General features: G+C 36.9%; 1 protein-coding gene across 1 annotated transcript in view; it reads right to left on the reverse strand.

Moving 5' to 3' along the window:
• ARHGAP15 (Rho GTPase activating protein 15) overlaps positions 1–13,197 on the reverse strand; it is a 639,654-nt gene extending 626,457 nt beyond the window's left edge. Inside the window, exons 1-2 of the mRNA XM_047872568.1 lie at positions 13,185–13,197; positions 12,715–12,720 (exon numbers count right to left, since the gene is read on the reverse strand). The gene's annotated coding sequence lies outside the window, so the exon portion shown is untranslated. The remainder of the gene's footprint in view (positions 1–12,714; positions 12,721–13,184) is intronic.
• Positions 13,198–13,452: the final 255 nt, after the last annotated feature.

Consider the following 13,452-nt stretch of genomic DNA (forward strand, 5'->3'; position numbering starts at 1 on the left):
GAATCATTTAAAATCACTTTTGAAACATGTATGATGAAAATACCTAAAAATTTCCCCCCAAAAGCTATGTCTTTACAAGTTTTCATGGATCTTATTAACCTGTGTCTTATAAAGTGGCCAAGATATGTCTGCCTTCTTTGCTTAAGAATGACTCAGCCAAGCAGAGTTTAAAAAGATCATGTGGAAGAATGATTTGTGCCAATAATATTTTGGTCTAAAGAAAAGGCCTGCTGGAGCACCTGGGTGGCTCAGTCCATTAAGCATCTGACTCTTGATCTTGTCTCAGGTCATGATCTGATAGTTCATGAGATCAAGCCAGGCATTGGGCTCTGTGCTGAAGTGCAGAGCCTGCTTGGGATTCTCTCTCTCCCTCTCCCTGTCCCTCCCCCACTTGTACGGGTGCGCTTGCTCTCTCTCTCAAAATAAATATGTAAACTCAAAAAAAAAGAGGGGTGCCTGGTTGGCTCAATCAGTTAAGCATTTGACTCTTGGTTTTGGCTCAGGTCATTCGTGAGATCAAGCCCTGCATCAGGCTCTGTGCTGATGGTGTGGAACCTCCTTGGGATTCTCTCTCTCCCTCTCTCTCTCTTAAAAATAAATCTTTTTTTCAAAAAAAAAGAGAGAGAAAAAGAAAATGCCTATTAAGACACAAGGTGGCAAAATGTTGCAGGAATGCTAGTGGAAACTGCTATACTTTCTATATCCTCTATGGGTGTCTTTGGTTTCTGGCCTTTTTTGAGCCAGAGGCATCAATGGCTTTGTTCTGGAGTAGCTTTTCAAGGATTTTGTATAGCAAACAGTCTTAGAACATGTAGTGTCATCTTCTGGAGCAGAGAGGAGTTTTGTTCATTGCAAAGAATAATGAAGATTTGTCTCCCTTTGGAGCAAAGTTTGGTTGGGTAGGTTGCCCTTATACATAATTGGGGTTTTCTAATTTCAAGGTCTCTTTAATATAAACCCACCATGTACACTTGAGCCCATCTCCACATTGCCTCCATGGGACTTGTGGAGCAAGGGAAACTGATGTAGACATGAAACTCACAATATCTGCTGTGCTGTGAGTAGAAGTCCTTTGTCTCTGACCCAGGAATCTCTTGTCTTCTGCTACCATTTACAAAACGGCAGCACAGTAAGTTGTAAGTAGTATAGAATATCAGACTCCACAGTTCTAGACACATCCAACCCTTCTAATTTTGACTTTTCTCCCTTGCACTGTTTATTACTTCACTCTCTCATTACTTTATTCTTCTCTCCCTATTTCTATTTTATATCACCTTATTTTTCATTGTTCTTTATTTATCCTCTATATAGTTATCCTCTCTATATAAACACAACATCTAGTACAGAATGTAGCACATAATATAGATGTGTTGAGTGAACCCATGCATTTAAAAGTTTCCATCTCTAAAGAGCATTTTTTCCCCTTGGTTTATCATTGACAACTTGAATTAGATGTGCATAATGTTAGTTAATTTAGTTTTGAGTTTCAACTGTTAATTTCCTTTTAAATTGTGGGATATTGAATCATCATAGCAATTTTAAGAAATATATTTTATTTTTTTAAGAGTTTGCTGCACCATTTCCTACTTTCTAGGGGATTTTTTCTCTCTCTCTCTTCCTTTTGATGTGCAGGGCCATTTAAGTCCTCCATGCATTTCTGGAAAACTAAAACCCCAAATCTAAGCCTGTTGAACCTCTTGTCACACAAGTATTTGAAAGAATGATACTTAAGGGAAATAGAAAATGACACTTTTTCCCTCATCTTTTGAAGACGAAATGATCCACCCCCCTCCCTTCAATTCTACCAAAAGAGATTCCCCAGCTCATTTTCCTTAGCAAGAGCTTTAAAGTGTAAAAAACTCATCAAACATCTTTTCCTCTGAGACAATGTCATCTGAGTTCAAAGGATGTACACAGCTCTGCAAAACTGCTGTCTTGTTTCAGTGATAAGGCCTTGGCTTTCATTTTATGTTTGATTCCAAGAAAATCAAATCTGTTTTTATGTACACTATGACTATAACTAAATCAGGAAATTAGGAGAAATAATCTATTTCTGCAGACAGCTGGGGGGAAAAGTTTCCAGTTAAGAAAAAAATCCTATAATGACTCTTCAGCTAGGTTACATTTTCACTCTCAAGATATGCTCAGTTATTAAAATTGAAAACATATATTTATCCTTACACACAATGAACAAAACGTATTCTGTTGCTCTTGGGAAAAAGTACTGTCTACTTCCTATGATTAACTCTTTGGAAAACCTTTACTGGATAACTAGAAAATTGAAGGAAGTGCTTGTTTGTTTGCTTATTTTCCCCAATCTAGTCAAAATTTTTATACCATAATGATTAGGAGTTTGTGTGTGTGTTTGTAAAAATGTCAATGTCCATCCAATGACCTACTGAATTAGAGTGTTTCTGGGCATGGACATAGAAAATCTTCATTTTTTTTTTCAACGTTTATTTATTTTTGGGACAGAGAGAGACAGAGCATGAACGGGGGAGGGGCAGAGAGAGAGGGAGACGCAGAATCAGAAACAGGCTCCAGGCTCTGAGCCATCAGCCCAGAGCCCGACGCGGGGCTCGAACTCACGGACCGCGAGATCGTGACCTGGCTGAAGTCGGACGCTCAACCGACTGCGCCACCCAGGCGCCCCGAAAATCTTCATTTTTAAAAGAGATTTTATCTCAGCACATTCTTATCCATTGAATGTAGTAATGCACATTATAATGCTTGAGATATGATATATTAATTGTCTTACATATTCAAAAACATTCTGCAGATATTATGAAATAAACTATATATCAATAATACACAAAAGATGAATTAATAAGTGCCTCACTCAAATTAGATTATTTTTTCTCCTCAAGTTCATATAAATCTTGGGTAAACTAAAAGTATTAGAATAATTAAAAACCTACAAGTAAAACAATTTCCCAAAAATTAGGAGTAACTTTATTTTAGATGAAAGATTGTATTCATTTTCAACCTCAAATATTGGATTATACAAATATTTAGAAAAATTTTCCCTGTATATATCCTTATAAAATATTAGTAGATAATATCAAAATGAAGGTTGACTCCTTGGCTTCTCAGGAAAGTTCCCCTACCCTCTTCAACAAACTTTATTTAAAACCCTTTTAGTATCTAACAAGACATGACCATGCATAGAGCAAAATGAAGGAAATATTGAAAAATAACTTGATTACTTCTTTTACTCCAATTCCTTTTAATCTCACTGGTAGATTCTTATAAGTTTTGTGAACATTCTAATAAGTTAATGTTAAGAGTACTCAAAAGTTGAGTTGAACTCCGAAAAAGATTACAAACTTAAGAAACTATCAGTAGTATAAACGAGTTCTTCTAATGTTACCTAGTTATTACATTTTAGTTCATAGTAGGGAGAGTATTGTCAGCAAATCATAAGTTACAAATGAACAATTTTCTTATATCTTATTGGCCACTACTGGGAAGAAAAAAGGTTTATAAATGCAAGCTTTTAGCAGGGCACATTGTTAGCCAAAAAGAAAATTGGTGTTCTGCTTCTTAGGAAGAAGAGGGAAATGGTGATTGGATAAATCATTGTTTCTTGTCTCTAAAATCAGAATTGAGCCAAAGATAATTTCAAATAACTAATATGATTGTTTTTATTTTTTACTGTACAGATCACAAAATCTAGTAAGACAAAAATCTAGCAAGATACTCTATATTTACCTATACATAGTGAAGTTAATCCCACATAATTAATGAAAAATAGTAGTATGTGTCTAGAGCTTGTGTGTGTGTGTGTGTGTGTGTGTGTGTGTGTGTAGACACACAAGGATACCTGCACATATCAAGGAATCAAAGGAAGTAGCATATTAATATGAGTGGTCTACAGGTAAGTCCTGCAATTAGGCCAGGGGTTAGTTTGAGAGCATGTTATTCTAAATGTTCTTCCTTTATTCTGAAATCAAAGGGGAGCTATCAAAGGTTTATTGCACTATTTTTGTTAGCAAATATCATTCTGGTGAATGGATTGCAGCTACTTTTATTATTCCATTTAATTCAGGAAAATACTCCTTGAGACATTGGTTTATGCAGGGAAATGTCAGGAAATGCTTCCAATATGAGAAGACATAACTGAGTCCTCCAGTCTGTAGAATTACACACAGGCATCCTTCACCATTAGTAGACATGCTGTCCAAAGTCAAAGTTGCTGAGTAACTTCCAACGCTTATCATGCAGAACTTTCTTATTTGGCTTTACTGATTGACTGGTGTCTCCATCTCTTCTCCCTCTAAATCAAGATAAATGGGATCCAAAAAATAATAAATCACACAAAATCTAGAACTGTATTATTGTGAGGTTAACAAAATGGCTATCCTCTCAATCCAGCCAGCTAAAAGTCCTGAGAGACCCATTTACCCACAAGACCCAAATTAGTGTCAGGTTCATCAGTGATGTGGTGCCACCTCATGGAACATGTGTCCTTTAACTTAAACATAGATGGGGACTATTCTGGGTTTTGTGGCTGCCTGGGGTTTCCTCAACAGAGATAGTTCAGAAATCTCATAGTTACATAGTTTTATAGCTAGTTAGGCTGGGTTAGTTTCATCAGCCAAATCTGATGAGATTTGGGCAGAAAATTACTGGAAATGTAGAACACATCCTGTCTCCTGAATCAGGGTTGCCTCTGCTTGCCCTCGGCCCACTCTCCCCAAAAGATGAATGCAAGCTCACTTCCTACTGAAAAGTTGACTAGTGGAGGACCAACATCATTCTTTTTCTGTCTGATTCTGATTTATTGCAATAGTTTACCATATTTAAAATATATGTCTCATTTTCTGGTACACAGCTTGTTTGAGATTATGTTTGAGGTAATTTACTTCTTAAATTGCCCCAGAGACAATGAAGAGATCCAACAAACAAGGATATTAAAAATATTTAGATAGTCGTAAGGCATACATATTGACCAGGTGACTACTGGCAGTAGTAGATACTGCCCATAAATAGCAGATATAGCCTTGTTACACTCGCTGGGTATCAGCCATGCTCAAAGGCAATGCCCCAGATTCAAACTTGCAGATCAACATAGGGTCAACACCTTGCTCTTCAAACCCTCTTCTTGAATTTCAATGCCCCTTGAGTTAAGGAGAGTCTGATCTGAATGGTCCCAGAGTATTAGCAGCTATAGTCATAATCAAAAATTATTACTAGGAAATTTCAAATTTTATAAAGAATTACAGGAAATTAAAGATTTCTGGGTTTATTTTCCTTTGTTTTATGTTTTTATATGTAATTTAATTAACTACTGTTGCAAAACCAGTGTGGTCTCTCATTTTCTTTTCAATAGAATTTCAACTATATTGTAAACTAAGTGTGCTTTTGCTGACCCATCTGACAAAATTCAAACAACCACATTACAAGTAGATCTTTAATATGAAAAGTTGGCGACCTCATTTATTTTAGAAGTTAGGGAATCATTTCAATCCTACTGAAGAATTAGTGTCATTCATCATTCACATATTAATATGAATGACCCTAGGTTGCTTCTTCTCTAAATACGATTGAGACTAGAAGAGTCCCATTTGATGAGACCTACAGTTTAAAGATCTGTGCTCAGGCTCCCTTCCAGAATGCTCTTCTCCATGAGTGAGGAATACACAGACCAGTTACATGTACCCAACTGGAAATCCTGTCTCTGGACATCTAGACATCTACAGATACTGAAGATTTGGAAACTTCCTGTCCAAACAGTCCTTAGCCTCCTCTCTTGCTCTCTCTCTCTTGCTCTCTCTCTCTCACTCTCTCTCTCTGTCTCTCTCACTTTAAGTTTGTTTGTTTATTTATGTATTTATTTATTTAGAGAGTGAGGGAGGGGCAGAATCCCAAGTAGGCTTCACGCTGCCAGAGCCCAACCTGGGGCTTGAACTCATGAACAGTGAGATCATGACCTGAGCTGAGATCAAGGGTTTAATGCTTAACCAAATGAACCACCCAGGTGCCCCTTCTTCTAGGTCTTATTAAAATGTCTCCCCTGCTTCTATCTTTCCAAGGTTGGGCCACACTGCTAGGTGTGTGCACCACCAGCTCTTGGGCAGGCCTAAGGAAGGGCCATTTGGGGGGAAAAGTTGGATGAAGCTAGACATGCATGCCAGTGAGGTCCCTCTAAGCTGAGAGGTGGAGCCTAGAGTAGGAAGAGAGAGCTTGGCTCAAGTTGAAGACCAAGGGCAGGGGTTGGCACCCCTGTACCCTCATTTCAGAGTGGTCTCCAAAGAGCACAAAAATTCAAACATTGATTCTGGTTTTCCGGGTCACTATAAAGGAATATGTATCAATGTAGGATGATAGAACTTGGTATTATTTAATAGTTTATTAATCATTTGTTTTATAACTTTTAAGTATTTAGTAATAGATAGATAGATGATAGATAGATAGATAGATAGATATACATATGGAGATATCTATTTATACTCCTGCTCTGGGCTCTGCAAACATTATGAGTGGATCTAGGAGAGAATAAGGAAAAAAGTATTATTTTGGTGCTGGAACACCGAGGTCTGGGAGGTATTTCAGTGGAAGGATTAGAAATATAAAGGCCTGTGCACTGATGGGGTTTTGGAGTGGTGTAATTCTGGAGCTGATGACCAAGAAAGAATTCTTGAGATGTCTTTGAGTGCAAAAAAGGTGATTCCATTAAAGCACAGAAATAGGACCGTGGGTAGAAAGAGCTGCACTAGGATTGTGAAGAGTGACTGGTTATATACTATGGAGTTGGGGGAGGTAAATGCAAAAGGGGGGCCTCCAGGAGGAGTTTCATGTGCTTAGGAGGATTCATAAGGTTCCAGAGGCCTTGCTAAGGTTGTTTTCCCTCTAGTAAAGCATTAACATTAGGACAGTTGGGGGTTCCCGGAGAAATGTTACAATCTGTATTTGCCTCAAGTATTTGTCAATGGGCTTCAGGTTATAAGGATATTTAATTTTACCTGCCATTTCTTTCTTGCCTTTGTTCCTCACATCACTATGTAGGGGAGGGTGATATTGGGGCTCCATGAAACTGAATCTATAGGTTCTGGAGATTAGGCTATTGATAAGATTGACTTTTTTCTTGCAATTTACTAAGATATATGTAAACTTTTTGAGACTCATGTCCTGCATGACTGTGATCTCTATCAGTTAACAATTTGTTTTCTCCTTTCCTTTATTCTTGGTCAGCCAGGAGTGCCTAAGAATATGACACATACCCCACCTGATGGGGGGGGGGATGGGGAGGTTGTTTGCAGGGTGTCAGTGGGCCTTATGCTCCCTCATCAAGTACTACAATTATCAGACAGGGGAGAGTATCCAGAACCTACCAGTTTGGTGCAGAAAGTAAGATGTGAACATATCACAGGGACGGGTATCTTTTTAACATTTTCCTAGATCTGAGGTACCAGATATCACCTTGTGCATTTGGGCAAAGAAAGGCAAATGCTTTCATACATTTTCATACAGTTCTTCATCTTCCTTCTTGCCTTCTTGCCTTCCTTCTTAACGTCATCCTAGACCCCTACCCATTGCTGCCAGCTTCTATAAGTGCTTGACCTTCTCTTTTAGAGAAAGAACCTCAAGAAAAAGAAGTTGGAAATGGAGATTTGAATCACAATAAATTGAGACACACAATTACAATTAATCAATTTGATGAAGTTGACCAAATTCAATTCAGAGATAAAATACACCAAACAAAGCTCTCCTTAACTCAGACAGAAATCTAAAACTATTAAAGAGAATCAGACAGGACCATATGAAACAAAACAAAAAAAAATTTTTTTCTAAAAATAACTACTAATCAATTAAGTTTATATGCATATAAGTTTTGTCATGGTATGTTATAGAAATCTTTTTTCTTAATTGTAAATTCATCTTCAAGATCCAAAAGACATTGGTGATTTCTGCTATACCACACAACGTAAGGAGACATTGACTGAGCACATAAATTGAGCACTCACTCCGTCTCACTTTCCCCCTACAGCCCAAGTGGCACAGGACACTGAATAATTGAACAGCATCAGGATGTAAACAAACAAGGTTTTAGAATTTAAACAGATTCTACTAGCATGGAAATATCAGGTGTTTTGCTTGACTCAGCGCTTCACTCATAGTGTTCAATGATCCTTTCAAGAAGAAATATCTAATGATGTTCTTTCTATGATATGAAACTAGAAACTGTTATCACTGGGTTTTCCAACTTCACCAAACTTAGTGTTCATACAAAATACAATTTTTATAATATGTAATTAATTGTATGTCATATAATTTCATTCTTAAAGAAAGTTATTGACTTATCAGGGTTATCAACATGCTTTGGTGAATGGCTACAGAAAATCCCTGGTAAAAATGTGTCTTTCTATAATTTCAAATGGGAGCTGTCTTCTCATTCATGTTACCCATTATAATCCTTTATAAATTTTCCTTTTATGTGTTATTTTGTATGCTCTGAATTATGCTAGTGTTTCGTGTTTTCATTTATTCCATTTACTTTGTGTCTCATGCCGCTGTATAGTGAGGTCTTGAAAAACTTTTGATGCCACATTGGTAGAAATATAGTCTCTTAGTCAAGAAATGAAAGTGTTGTATGTATACATCAGCCACTGCAAAATACATTAGCCATGTTAATGAAATTTTAAATGCAAGATCTGTTTTGTACTTTTAGGCTTTGCCTATTGTTTGATTCATTACTTAAAGCTGAATACAAAAGAAAAAAAAAGAACTTTGAAATGCATACCTCAGAGTATTAACAAGTACTCAGCTCTTGATGTAAATGTCAGAGAAAAAAGAAAAAGATCTGATGAAATCTCTATTGGTGAAATACTGAATTGTTGCTGAATAGAATTATAAATGCCACTGAGATAATGCTTCATCCTGAAGCAAAATAATTGTAGTGTCATGTACTTGATGTGTGAATTTTGGCTCAATAGTTATAAAATATTGCTCCAGAAGTAATTTAGGAAGGTGGGACCACAATGTAACTGTCCAGTTCACTCCTATGTCATCATGTCTTAGGTTAGAAATGGCCAAGAAATAATATGTTTTAACCACTGGAGTCTTTTTTTCCCCCCAGCAAATTATAGCACCATAAGTTTTCATTTTCTCCAACGTCTTTTCTGCTATAATAATGGCTTGAGGATTTAAATCCTGTGCTGTTATTGTGACTTCAAAGCCTTAAAACTGCAATTGAATGAGGCAGTTCATCTGTCATTATTCAAATATGAAGCAATTATGATGAAATAAAGATAAAATTCCATTGAGAAATACTCCAATCAATTTTCACTTATATTTAACTAGAAACATAAAATGATGCTTAGAAGAGTAAGTTTAGGTAATAAAATTGAAGAATAAAAAAGCATGAATTACTGATCTATAACTGAGTCATTTGTGGAGTTTCCAGGGCATGTAAATAAAAAGTGTCACCAATACTGAGTGAAAGTTTGGGGCATGATAAAAACAAAAGCAAACGAAAGCAAAAAGCAAACAAAACAAAACAAAACAAAAAAACCACCTAATACTTAACTGGTCCAAACAGTGTCTAAATCTATGCTACCCACCAGAATTCTCGTAGAATACTTATGTTTTTAATAATTTTATCCAACCCAGTCAATATAAAATTCAATGACTTTATGTAACTGTGATTTTTAAGAAAAGATGTTAAATGCAGTGAAAGACACATGCCACAATATCAAACAAATGAACTTTTTAGTATTTACATTTTACATTTCTTCCCTTGTACCAACTTCACTGTTTTATGACTCTTTTTCTGTCATCTTATCTTCAAGATTTTGGTTTTTTAAATCTAAATTTGAGTGTCCCATTTGTTTAAATTAATTACATTAATCCATCCAACTGAATACTGAGCTGCATGGTAAAAAGACTTAGAAGTAAAATATTCAGCATTATGTCAGATAAGTATTATATCAATATGTTTCTCATTAACTTTCCTTCCATTAATTTAGTACACATTTATTAAAAACATTTCCCCATTAATACGAAGTTCTTATGCTATTCAAACTCATACAAGCATTATATTCTACTTTTAGTTGGCATGATTTATTTTTGCCTTATATTTTTGCCTTACATATATAATTTCTAAAATATAAAAGACCTAATAAAATTTGTATGTCAGTTACCTGAAGTTTCTTACATTAAATTAATAATAAATATGGTGAATAAGTTTAATATTTCAGGTAAACTAGCTTTCCATGAATGCCTATGCTATCCTAGATCTCTGTCCAATACTTAGTACATGAGGACCAATACAATGGGGATAAAAACAGAGACGTACCAAACATCCATGGAAACACATGGAAAAAAAGAGTACTACTTTTGCCACTAGTACGGAATAGTAAAGAATATTTATAAAGTTCTTTTTTTTTAAGTTTTTATTCATTTATTTTGAGAGAAAGAGCATGTGTGTGCACAGGCACACACAAGCAGGGGAGGGGCAGAGAGAGAGAGAGAGAGAGAGAGAGAGAATGCCAGGCAGGCTCTGTGCTGTCAGCATGGAGCCCGACACCAGGCTCAATCCCACGAACCATGAGATCATGACCAAAGGCAAAACCAAGAGCCAGACACTCAAGTGACTAAGCCACCAAGCCACTCCTTGCATGAGAATATTTAGATAGCTCACGTGACCCTTAGGATTAGCAACGATTTAAAGTTAAGCCTTAACGGAGACTTGAAGAAGGAATGGAATGTGACAGGGGATCAGGCATGAGAAATGTCTTCTAAGCAGAGAACTGCAAATATCACAAAGCAAGAGAAAACTTGGCTACCTCTGACTGAAGAGCAGTTTGGAGAAATATGACGCTTGAAAGGTTATCAGAGCCATATATGTATTCTGTCCCCAGATTCCTGGAAATAGTGACAGCTTAAAAAAGGGATCCAACCAGAACATATTTTCTTGTTAAAAGATATTTTTGTCTGTAGACTAGAGAACTCAAAGGGTACGTTATGATCCAAAACAGAGAAATAGGTAATGGTCCATTTTCATTAATCCAAGACAAAAAAACAAAAAAAGATATGACTGAATTATGATCCTGACAGTGGGAAAAAAAAAAAAGAACAAAATATAGGGGTGGTAGGAAGTAGTGTCAATAAAATTTGGTGATTGATTATACATGGGAGCTTGGGGGAAGGGGGAAAGTCAATAAATGACCATCTGGCATGGGCACATGAATAGATGAAAGGTTATTAAATGACATACAGGATGTAGGAGGAAGAGCAGGAACAAGGTTTATATGGGGGCAGTTAAACAGGGAGTTTAATTTCAACCATGTTGAGAATGAGATGTCTGCCAAGTTCCACAGTAAACTTTTTAAAGAAGGATAGGGAAGGTGTCACAGGACAGCTCTGAAGACCCCCTCAGTGACAAAAAGCCTTTAGCAGCTTAGAGGGTAAAGAGTACATAAAAAGTGGGGTGTGGGTGGAGGTACTGAGATCAATTTGGCATATTTTTTCATTTTCTCAAATAACTACCCCAGTCTGAAGGGTATTACATTTAAATCAATTTTTGTTGAAGAACACAGGAACTTTGTTAAAAGTGTTCTACTAAGAATGTCCAGCATTGTAGTAGGAAATACTTTCAACAATAAGCAGCTTCAGTACTCACTTTATGATCAAAAGAAAAGTTCTCTCCTTTTGTTGCTGTAATCAGACACAGTAGGCCCCAAAGTCTGGCCCTGATGCTTACTTGATTTTTATCCTTCGACAAGTGTCTTAATTTCTTTAGTGTCTCTACAGCAATGGTAATAGGAGTAATACAACCTATCTTGGGGGGTTGTTGAAAGGCTTAAAAGAAATAAAGTATTTGTAAATGCCTACTGTAGAGAAAAACTAAAAAGTGTATACATTTTTGGGGTGACTGTGTAGCACAGTTGGTTAAGTATCTGATTTCAGCTCAAGTCATGGTCTCACAGCCTGTGGGTTCAAGACCCTCCTTGAGCTCTGCTCTGACAGCTCAGAGCCTGGAGTCTTCTTCGGATTCTATGTCTCCTTCTGTCTCTGACCTTCCGCCACTTGCACTCTGTCTCTCTCAAAAATAAACATTAAAAAAAAAAACTTTAAAAAAATTTAAAAATATATACATTTTTAGAGGGTTCATTTCCCCTCCCCCTGCCCAGTTAAGTATCTCTTCTGGGTTCAATACTAAATAACATACATCTGTGTTCCTTTTTTGTTGTTTTAACTATTTGCTTCATGCATTCTACAATTGATTTTATAGTACCTACCACATGTATGGAGTAATGCTGCACGACACCAAGGAATTCCAAACAATGGAAAACATATTCCTTGTCTTGGCACAGCTTAATATATATTCAGTAATGGAATTCCAGCAAAGATGAAAGAGAAAAACAGCAAGGAAAGGTCATTGGTGGAGGTAAAAGAAAAAAAGAATGGTGTAAGAAATAGTGGACCACCTGTGTAGCAAGTTCTGGATGGTCTGGTTTACACTGATTATCCTTTCCTGGTTTCCTAGAGCACTTAGCACCCTCAGACGTCAGGGCTCATAGAGAATAGAGGTTGAAAGAGCTGCAAGAGCTGCCCTTTGAGGATGCCTGGGTGGCTTAGTCGGTTGTGTCCAATTTCATCTCTGGTCATGATCTCAAGGTCCATGATTTTGAGCCCTGCATCCAGCTCTGTGCTGACAGCTCAGAGCCTGGGCCTGCATCAGATTCTCTCTCTCTCTCTCTCTGTCTCTCTCTGTCTCTCTCTGCCCCTCCCTGCTTGTGTGCTCTCTCTCTCTCTCTCTCTCTCTCTCTCAAAAATAAATAAACATTGAAAAAACTTAAAAGAGCTGCCCTTGTAGGCTGTCAGATATGGCTTTAATTCTGGTTTCACCAATATGAGCAACATAACTATAGCCATAACCACAGGTTTTAACCTAGCATTGTTTAGAGGTTTAAATGGATAATTCAAAGCTCCTATTGTCCCATTGTATCTGACCTATAGTGAAAACTCATTAAAGGAGAGTTAGTAGTTGTGGTAAAAAGACAGGAACACTAATTCTGTTACAAAGAAATTTCCAAATACCTAATTTAGTATTCACAACAAACCTGTGAGTTGGATAATATTATAATTATTGATACAGAGAAACTACAGAGACCCCATGAAAAACTACTCTTTTTGCTCCTTTTCCTGCTTCTATTCTTGCTAGGACCTACACTTTCCACCTTATACACACCTTATAGAACAACTGATACATGTCCTTCTTGTAAAGGTCAAGGAGTCAATGATTTCTTTGGAGTCTTCCAGCACCACAGATAACATCTAAGGAGGGACTGGACCGGGTGGATGTGAACAATTTCCAAGACCACTGACTTATCAAGACCCCAACTCCAGAGCATGTGATTCGTGGAGAATGCTTAAACTCTCATCTGTGTTCCTGGATGCCTGAGAAGACAGACACATGCACAGACCACAATCCTCCATGAAAACCCT

This window comes from Prionailurus viverrinus, chromosome C1, assembly GCF_022837055.1.
Source record: "Prionailurus viverrinus isolate Anna chromosome C1, UM_Priviv_1.0, whole genome shotgun sequence".
Taxonomy (NCBI): domain Eukaryota; kingdom Metazoa; phylum Chordata; class Mammalia; order Carnivora; family Felidae; genus Prionailurus; species Prionailurus viverrinus.